Genomic DNA, 10,729 nt, shown 5'->3' with positions numbered 1-10,729 from the left:
GGCACTCCGCGTGCCGCGCCGTCGCGCGTCACTTCCGCTTCCGCCGCGCCGCACCATGGGAAATGTAGTCCCGGAGGGGGGCGTCGAGGGCACCATTAGGGGGGCTCTGGTACTGGCGGGGGGCGCAGGGGGGCGCTCCGTGGGGGTCTCTCGCACCGCCCCCGGCAGGGGATGGAGGGCGATGCGGGGCGGCTGGGAGTCACCTCACGGAAGCCCCGCACATCGCCCTGGTGGGAGGTGGAGAAGGGAAGGGCGAGGAGGGGATGTCGCTCCATGGGGGTCTCACACACCGCCCCGGCAGGAGATGGGGGAGGATGGAAAGGAGGGTTCGCCCGGCCGGAGCTGGGCCCCTCACACCCCCTCGGCAGGAGATGGGGGCGCTCTGGGAGCGGAGGGGGCGGGGGTGGCACGGCGGGGGTTACGGCACCACCACCGTGTGTAATTCTGTGCGTTTTGGAACAGATTTTCCTGCAGGATTCATGCATGGCGCTCCGGAGCTGAATCCTTGGGGCTGATTTAATGCTGAGTGGACATTAAGCTGCTGAGAGGAGCCGCTGGCGTTTTAGGGGCTAAAACAAGCAAAGGGCGAGAGGGAAGAAGCTGCTCCTGATGCAGAGCAGCTGTTGGAGAGGGGCCTGTGACAGAGGGGCTGCCCCGCTGCCACCCCCCGCCCCGCGCTGATACTTTCCAGGAAAAAATCTGGCTCCCATCACTTTGGCAGAGGTTTATTTTTGGAAGGTTTAATAGTGTCCATGGTGTGCCTGTCGCTCATTCAAAATACAGACCCTTTATTCGTGTTCATAGGCAGGATTAAATATAAAATTGGCGTGGCTCCAGCTGGCTCTTGCACCAAACGTCTCTGACACCAGCATCGTCCAAAGCTGTAAAGCCACGGTCCAGGTGGCAGTTTTACAGCTCCTGTAAATGAATCCCAGACCTGGCCAGTCCTTTCTGGGACTGACCTCCCCCTGCACAAGTGGTCGTGGTATGAACATGGCCGTGAAACACGCAGCGACAGTGTGGCTGCCCCAGGATGGAGTCCCAGCTCAGCTACTGCTGCTCCGAGGTGACCTGAGGTAACCAGGTCTCAGCTGGTGGCCTGGTTTGGGGCCCTGGTTCTCCTTGCTGGAAAGGAAGAGCCACATGGAAGCATTCTTGGGTAGAGAGCACAGAAGGGTGTCTCTTGGGGAGGCTGTGGAAGGGGCTGAGTGGACAGAGGCAGCCTGGGGACACTGACTTCGTGGCCTCTGAAAGTGTGGTTGGGTGGAGATTGAGCCCCCAGGGGTTCACAAAGGGCTCTGTCTGCTGCAGGTACATGGATGAACAGATTTAGACTTGCTTTGACATGGTCTGGAATGGCTTTATACCTCCAGGAATTGCTCAACTCGCTTTGTTTATATTAAACCCTCCCCCAAATCTGAACACCAACACAGCTCCCAACAGCAGCCTGATGATTAGAGGAGCTGATGCTCGGGGCTCAGGCAGGAAGGAATGGAGGGTCCCTCCTGGTCAGCAAAGCTATCCAAACAAATGTCAAACTATTAATGGTGCAGGGAATTGCAAAAACACCGTTTGGAGAGGTCTAGGTGGAGGGTGGATGGGACATTTAATGCTGAGAGGATGACAGGTGATCAAGTCATCAGGTGCCAGTGGAGAGACAAAGGAGAGGAATACATCCTGACAACCCTCAGGGGTGGGACAATGTAGACAGACACTCAGCTCAGGTACAGGCAGGAGAGGAGAGCACAGCCCTGCAGGGCATGATGGCAGTGTGCTGGTCTGGGGTTGGAGGTGTTCTGCCAGCCCAGCTTTTCCAGAGCTCTCCAATCTCTGTGCCAAGGGATGATGCTTCACAGGGTGTCTGGGGAAACTGGCTGCATTAGTTTCCCCCAGCATTCGGGTGCCAGGAGTCCAATAAACCCCTGCTCTGCTGCATTTTCAGGCCTCCTCCTCTCCCATGGCTTGGGACTCACATGTACTAGAAAGCATAAAGGGTTTGGCTTTGACCAACTTCATGGAAGGGAAAAAGACAAAGGAGCACAGATGGCAGGAAACACTTTCAGGAGAGATTGCTCTGGAGGAAGGCAAATAGAGGATGTTAAAGCCCTGAGCGCTTTTGCACAAATGGCTTGAAAAATTGAGTCCATTTCCCCGCCCCCCCAAGTGTCTCTTCACAGGTCTGCCACAGTTCAGGGTCACCTGAGTCCAAAGATTCATACCCTCAAACCACGAATACCCTCAGCAAACCACATCTCAGGGCCTGGGAATAACACGACCCACTTGAATGAAGAAATCAGAAAAAAAATAATATGTACGCTGCACCACAATTACAGGTAGAGAAGGTATTTGAGGCGGTTAGTAAACATGTCAAAAAATAAATACAGCTATTCAGTCAGCAAACAGCTGCATGATTATAACCAGGAAAATATATGCCAGCCCAAAGCCAGCTGAGACCCAACAACATGCACTTATTAAGGAGTGGTTTTTGTGTGTGTGTGTGTGCATGTGTGCATTTTTTGGAGGGAGGTTGAAAACATTTTGCCCAGTCTTTATTTTAGGAAGGTGAAATATCCCTGGTGGATTTCAAAAGCCAACCTCTCGGGTATGAGTTGTCCATGCCAAGACACTGAGTCACGGAGAGATCGGAGGAAGCTGTTGGAAATCCAGACAGGGGATAAAACAGCTGTAATTGAGGAGCCAGCTCAGCTCCATCTCTAATAACCACAGAGCCCTGTCCTCAGCCTTCAAGCTGAAGGCTTTGCTCACTGCCACTTTCACATGCTCTCTGGTTATTGCTTGGGGTCAAACTTGTCCACACCTATTCCATTCTGAATGACTGCTTATGTCTGGGCCAAGCCCAGGTTCAGGGAGTGTGCCTGCAGGCTGGAGAGTGCTGTCCTTCCTCCGTTGTGCCCAACGGGAGCTGACAGCCTCCAGGCACGTCTGCTGGACCGCTGGGCTTGCAGGAACACGCTGCTCTCCAAGCTTCGGTTTAATGTTTTTATCCACACGTAAGTTTCTGGCATGTCCTGTGTTGTAGCAGTCTGGGACACATCTCCCATCGTTATCCAACCTTTTTGTTTGGTGCATGTGGAGTTGCTTATGCCTGTTTAGGAGTTGCAGAGTGAAGGGACTTCGTGATTTGTAGGGCAGGGAGCAGGGACAGGAGGAAAGGCACTCTGGCTGCTCCTCAGCTGCTGCAGCTCCTTGCCTGACCCATTTCATGGCTGCTGATTCCAGCCAGAGCACGAGCTGCAGGCACGTTGATCCTTCTGCCTCGGCACCAGAGCAGGTTGGGATGGGTGGCCAGAGACATGACCCTTGCAAACCCCAACAGGTAACTCTGATGTGTCTCACCACTCAGAGTGTTGGCTGAAAGTGCTTAGGATAATCTTCATGGCCGAGTTCAGAAACTGAGCTGAATTTCCCTGCTCTGAGTGCCCTGTCGAAAGAGCTTTGAACCCTCTCCCTCCTGGAAAAACCCTCGGGGGCGCCACTGGGCTGAGCAGAGGAGGGAGTATGGAGGAGGTGGGGATGGGACGGGACAAGGTGCAAGAGACAGATGGAGATGAAAGGTGTTAAGGGACAGTGAGGAGAGAAGGTGGGAGCATGGACACAGGAGAAAGGGGAGCAGTGAAGGAATAGAGAAAGGGGTTCTCTTTTCCCAGGGAAGATGAGTCAGGGAAGGGAGGTAGGAAGTAAAGGAAAATCTGAGAAGGGATGGAGAAGCAGAGGAAATGACCAAATTAGCCTGAGGGGATTTGCTCACTGGGGGCCCTGCCTGGACAGCTCTGGGTGTGGAGGGGGTTTTCCAGGTGCTGCTCTCCCCGGCTTTGAGTCACGGTTGTTACCAGCATGTCTCACCACCATCTGGGTAATGTCCTGGGCAGTAGCCAGGCCTGGAGGCAATATTGTACATGGCCACAGTCACTGTCCTCTGCCCAGTCGGCGGGCTCAGCCTTTGCAAGGACAAGGAGCTGCTTTGGGAACAGTCTGACTCAGGAATCCTGTTTTATTCTCCCCCCTTTGTTTTGCTGTTCTCTTCCCCCCCTCCTCCTTTTTCTTTGTCTGCTAATGCACAGCAGATGGGAGGAAATGCCATTTTAAATGCCACAGCATCCTGATGAAATGTGATGGGTTATGGCAATCTCGGATGAATCATGGCATTGTTTTGTGTACACTGCCCTGCTGCCGCTCGGGGCGGCTCTCTCAGTGTTTAGCAAATACACCGAGGACTGTTCAGGCATCCCCAGCAGCCTGGTGACAGGTGCCCTCCCAGACCTGGATGTCCAAGTCACATTCATAAATTAACCAGCCGCATTTGTGGAGGCCAAACCGAGGCTGTGGCACTTTGAGACCAGCATTTAGTTTTGAAACATCTGCTCCACGCTGCCTTTGGGGCTTGGGGGTTATAAATGACACTCAAATCCCATGCTATGTTCATAGGATTTTTGCACACAGTGGAAGAACAAGATTGGGAGAGCCCAACAAGGTGCAGCACAGCCCTCCCTGGCACCTCCAGCTTAGCTGCTGGTCCCCTTGGAAAGCCGAGCTGTGTCACCACATCTGCCTCTTCCTTTGCCCCACAGCTGGGATGGATCCACAGAGCCAAAGCTGAGGGGATTTCTGTGATGTGGCCACTTGCTGTTGGGGCTTTGCTTGGGGTGGTCAGATCATTTCCCCTAAGCTATGAGGCAGGTATCAAATAATATTGACTCACTCTCCAGCAGCTTGCTGCCAGATGAGAAGGAGCAGCTCAGAAGTGAAAAAAAATATTGAAAAAATACATATGCGCATATCCTAAAAGCTCCATCACTGAAACTCAGAGCAACCCAGCCCTTTTGGTTTCAAACTAATTAACGGGGGGGAAAAAGTCACCTCTAAGCCTGTGAAATATAAAGCAGTTTTTAAATTTCGGTAGCTGAAAGAACAGATTTGAGAACTCCAACGAGCAGAAGACGTGACATTAAAATTTGGTTGCAATATGCTTAACAATCTCGATTGGAAGTGTCTCTCTGGCTGTGTCTCACTGCCTGTGTGTCTGCTGGCGTGGCAGTTATTCAGCGCTGGCACTGAACATTGAGTAGCATTAAGCCATTTAATTTCTCATTTTTTTTGGTAGCAGATCTAATATCCATCGATGCAGAGAGCAGAAGGGCTGTTATTATTAATCAACCCCCAGCCCAGCCCTGTTTTCCCCCAAGGCTCTTGCTCTCGTTTGTAAGCCTATCCCTGTTAGAAGGCCTGGCAGCCTCACGTGCAGCACGGCCAACACCAACAGCCACAACAGCTCTGCTGTGTTGATTCAGGACTCAACAGCTCTACCTGGAAAGAGAGGGAAGGGGCTATGTTTGCCTTCATGAAGTCAGAGATCTGGGGTATTATTTTTCTCTCATCAGACATCCTTTGCTGCTTTAACTGAAGTCAAAAGGCATGCGGCAGGAAAAGGAGGGGAAGGAGAGAGTGGGGAGAGGCAGAGGCTGCTTGTGCTGCGGTCATGCTGTGACTTGTGCCCTTCCAGCATCCTGAGCTTTCTCAGCTCCATTCTGAGCACAGAAAAACTCTTGCTCTTGATTAAGTGGCCCAATATGATCTTGAAAAGGGAGGAATAACGTTTTTCTGCAGTGAGTACCTCGTTTGTGTGGCTGTATCCTATAACTTCACCCTGGGAGAGTCAGGTCCTGCTCATGCTCCCACCAGACCAGAAGCATTTGTCCCCCAGCCCCAGGGTCTCTGTCCCACAGTCTCTGACCATAATCGCTGCCTGTGGCCAGCCAGTTTGCTCTGAATTCCCCTCATGTAGGGTCTGGGAGGCTGGAAAAGAGAGGAAAGCTTGCCAGGGCAGGATGGCTGGGCAGGGTGGGTCACCCACGGGAGGACATGCCATGAGGAGCATCACTGTGCCAGCAGCACATCCCACTGCCCACCCTGCCAGCACCATCCCGGTGTGGGCACAGCCATGTGCTGGCAGTGGGGATGCAGCAATCTGAAAACAGGGGAAAAAAAACCAGAATAAAATAAGTAAGAAATCAGGCCTCTCTTTCCGAGGGTTTCTGCTTTGTACATTAGCATCCCTTCCCGGTCCCCTCATGCCTGAGCGTGGCTTCTGGGCACAAGAGACCTCCATTAATGGGCTCTTGATGTGTGTTTATTTCGTTTAGCACATCCTGAGTGCCGTGGTGAGAGCTTCAGAGACGTTCATTACGCTGATTGCTTTCCCTGCTTATGAAGATGGAAAAAGCCACAGTGTTTAAGGGAGTGGAATGGACAGATACCAGATGCATTAGTGCTCTGGGAAGTCCCAGAGGGCCCCCTCGTTAGGTGTCTTGCCTCAGAAGGAGAAGGGTTGTGAAGAGCACAACTTCCCAAGACCTGCACCCATTGAGTCAGGTCTGGCAAGGCTCAGTCTAAAGGCAGGGGAGACTTTTGTGAACACATCTGGCATAAGCCTTGTTCTCTGCCAGACAAGGAGATGGACAGGACGGAAAGCTTGTCTCCTGGCACCCAAACCTGCCTGCTCCTGGACTTCCCAGGTGGACTGTGGAGCACTCTGCCTTTGCTTATGTGGGATTCAGCCCCACACTGGCTCCAAACACATTCTCCAGATTGATACAATTTACTTTGATGTACCAGAAAAACTCAAGTTTAATGCATGAGCAACATGTACTCGTGCTTGTGTAGAAGTAACACGGTAGAGGACCAGGTTTGGACTTGCACCAGTGTGGACAGCTGAGATGGGCTTCTGTGACATCAGTCCCTGTTCTCCCTGCCTTGCTGAGGGGACAGCATGGCCAGAGATGCCTGTTTATCTGTGTATGACAACAGTACACAGGAATTACAAACAGATTCTTGCCTTATCTTGCTCGAGGGTTGTTGCAGTACAAGGATTTATTTTGGCTTTTCTGCCAAAAAAATGTATGCAGAGATTCCACCAAAGCACATATATATGTTTCTCTTGGAAACAGAAGAAAACCATTATCCGAAAAAACCCTGCACTGTTAATAATCTCTGGGGCTTTATCCAAGTTTCATTAGGAATCTGGACATACTTGAAATGGCTTTCAGATAAAGCTGAATGAATCTCTCTCTATCTTAGAGGCTGGTGCGGCTTAATTTCCTAGCTGAGATTTGGGTGGGTTGAGAATTAGGCAGGAGATTTCCAGCCACCTAAACAGGAAAGGAGGGAGTGCTTTAAAGCAACCCAATCTGAATGACTCGCAGGCACTTTCCATGGCATGCTGGGAGCGTGGGGTGAGCAGGGACGTCTTGGTTGAGGGAAGATCTTCCTTGAACCAGATGGGCAAGAAATTGCCCTGGAGGCATGTGACTCATAGGGCAGGAGAGCCAGGAAAGCTGATCCTCTGGGGGTGGACAGCCTCCCCGAATCCCTGGGAGCAAAAGGCCAAAGCAGGGATGCTGGAGTAAGGAGGATGCTGAAGGAACTTCCCTACGTTCCCTGGATCAGGGGTCCTGGATGTGGCCACCTCAAAGCCACAGCAAACCTGCCAGCCCTTGTAAGCCACAAGAGGGTGACAAAGTCCCATCCTGTGCTGTGGTGGCCCTGGACAAACCCAAAGGTGTCCCTGGCTGGCAGAGGACAGCAATCCCCTTTGGAAGGCAACCAAAGGCTCTTGGAAAGTCCTTGATGAAGTCCTGGATGGGAGACAGTGCTGGCTGGAAAAGGGATGCTAGTGCTGAGGAGCTGAGGAGTTTTTATTTCCACCTAGCTTTAGCTAGTATCAGTGCTGGCACCAGCAAACCATTCCTGTTGCCAAAAGAGGGGGGAACTCCCCAGAATCACTGCAGCAGACAGGGAGAGGAACCTTGCCATTGCTCCTTGTTGGTGGTCTAATGTGAAACCCACGCTTTAGAGTAGTTTTGGAAACTTGGAGAGCTGCTCAGTGCCTGTCCTTCATGCTCATGGAGAACTGCGTGGCCAGCCAGCCCTGCACCCCCCAGTGCTCCAAACATGCTGAAGCTGGGGGACATGAGTGGGTAGAGGAGCCACAAAAACTCAGAAAAGGCTGGGATGGAGGCAGCTCAGTGCCACTGCAAATGATGTGTCAGGAGCATCTGTGCCACTGGGGAGTGGTGCTGAGGAGGGAAGATGCTCCTGGTCCTGTTCCACCTGCCTGGGATGTCCTCAAGGTACCAGTGTATGGTCACCCTAGACATGTCACATCACACAGGCTGCAGCCTCCTCCATGTACTACTTGTTGTCTTTTGGCCCTGTGGGGACTTTGTTGAAGACCTCAACCCTTATGGCCTTCCCTGGGGAGAAGCAGCAGTCCCTGATGCCTCTTCTCTCTCCCTCCGAGGTTGCAGCATCCCCTGTGGGCAAGGAGCACAGGGCTTACAGCAACATGATCTTTGCAATTCTGCTTCCAGAGGGACAACCCGCATTTCTGAGCAGCTGCCCGGGGCACTGTCCAAGACAGAAGATTGAAGTGCTCTGGGAGGTTTCCACGCTGTAGTCTCATCCTCCCTCTCTCCCAGGAGGCCAGGCAGCGGGTGTGGGCTTGACGGCATCTCCGGCCTGGAGCGCCAGCCAGCTCCCTTGAACTTCATCTGTGGCTGGGGTGGGAAGAGCCTGCAGTGCAGCAGACGGGAGGGTGGCTCTGCCAACCTCTGATGTTATCTGCTGCTGAGAGCGGGCTGGGGGGGACTGGCCGTGCCTCCCTGCCTGGCCAGAGAGCTGGGCAATGTTTTCCCACAGAGTATGGATTTGTTTTACCCTTCATGCTGTTGCAGGAGTGCGTGTATGGATATGATGTATTGGAATGTATATTTGCAAATCCCCTTGCTCCCATCTGTTGTTTACACTGTTATTGGTAAAAGGATGAGGGGACAAAAGGGTTGATTGCACCCCTGGGTGCTTTGGGGTGTGCCTGTGGGCCAGGGAACGTGTGGGGATGTGAAGGAGTGTGTGCAGCTGCAACTTCACCGAGTTTATACTCCAAGGAGATTCTTCTCTGTTCTCTTTAAATACTAGAAGTAATTAGATGCTGCTTATGAGTAATTGCTTGGACTAAACAGCCTGGTTTCATTCAAGTGGTCAGTATGAAATGCCTGATGGTTTGGTAGGGAAAAAAGTAAGAAAGACTCCTCTCTCAGGCTCCCAGGAGCTGCTGTGGGGTGAAACCCCACCTTTCCTTACCCACCTGGAACTGGGAAGCCCTCCCAGAGAGAGGTGGGAGAAAACATTGTCTCCCTTGGGTAGGGCGGGGAAGGTGGAAGTGGGGCTGGTTATGCCAAAACCAAGGGGGCCAGGGGGTTCGGTGGGGAACAGCTGATCCCACACTTAGCTCCCATCCCAAAGCAACATGCAGGAACATTTGCTGCCACTCCCCAAACCAGAACTGTGAAAGCCTAAAGCCAATGTTAACGACCAGCTTGCAACACTGCTGGATTTTACAGAGCTCAGTGAAAATTGTGACAATAAATCTGCCTCAGGCTGCAGTCGTTAAGTTGTCCTCAATACCACAAAAATCCCTGCAGATTTCGTGTTTACTTTGGCCCTGCAAACGCCGTGCTCTGTTGCAGCGTTAATGGCAAGAGAGCTTTCTGTGGCCTTGGATGCGGCGGAGCTGGTTTGGATGAGCCGGCGCGGGGAGCGGATGGAGGGAACAGGCTCCGTTTGGTGCGTTCAGCACATTTTATCAGCTTATCCGATCCGTAGGCAGATGAAACAGTGCAAGTCAGGCGGGGTGAGAAGAGATTTCCCAACAGGGTAAGCAGGCATTTGGAGGCAGGAGGAGTGTGGGAACTGCAAGGGAGAGAGGAAGGTTTGGGACCTGGGGCTGGGGAAGGCTCTGTTCCCTTCTTCTGGCAGAGATCTCAGGCTGGGGGGCAGGACCATGAGGATCACATCTGGCATCCCCCTGAACAAGCTCTGTATTTACCTCACTCCTTGTGCTGCTCCCTGGACATGGAGCCACATCCTGATGCATCCCAGAGATGTGATGCTGAGGAGCTGGACCAGGGCTGACCTGCGCAGCCGTTCCCACGTTATCCTGGCATCCCTGGGCTCTGGTCACCTAGCAACGGTGCATCAGATTGCACAGCAACGTTAAATAAATGGTGTTCAGCAGGATCATGAACCCTGCCGGGCCCCACATCCGCATCCCCACAGCTGGAGCCTCAGCTCTGGCAGCTCTGCAGTTGCCAGCACGCAGCCTGTCATGTGCTGCCAGGGCAGCTACATAATCCGTGTTCATGCTTTCTCCTTCCCAAATCCCCTCCACCAGCCCGGATTTAAGCCAGTCCTGTGGCACCTGATATATTGGGAACCGCTTTCAGCATATTTGAGAACCAACTTCTTCTGGGGGGGATCCCAACCACACTTTGACTCGCATGCTGGGGCTGAGCTACATCCCCTGCTTTCATTTAGCTCAGTGTTTAGGGGATCTGAATATGGGTTATACCTTTCCATTTATAGGTTTAGCGAAGCATGATTGAATTTTGTTCCAGTCATTTTTTAACTTGACTAAAATGTCGGTTTTGAAGACCTATTATTAGCAATTTTGTATAGCTTCTGGATTACTGCAGATAATCATGAATCACCCTCTGCAGTATTGATATAGGTACTTCAACCCTCCCAACAACCACCCTGTAAGTTATGCCTGCGACTACAAGCAGAAAATCCTCGATAGTAATGGGTGGGCTTGGAATATGGGGATGATGCTCCAGATCCAGTGTCTGCAGAGCACATTTCTCCACCGTCTTCGTGT

The sequence above is a fragment of the Pipra filicauda genome, unplaced genomic scaffold (assembly GCF_003945595.2).
Source record: "Pipra filicauda isolate LSUMZ 115617 unplaced genomic scaffold, ASM394559v2 scaffold344_size1527164_pilon, whole genome shotgun sequence".
In the NCBI taxonomy this organism is placed as follows: domain Eukaryota; kingdom Metazoa; phylum Chordata; class Aves; order Passeriformes; family Pipridae; genus Pipra; species Pipra filicauda.
This window is presented reverse-complemented; position numbering follows the sequence as displayed.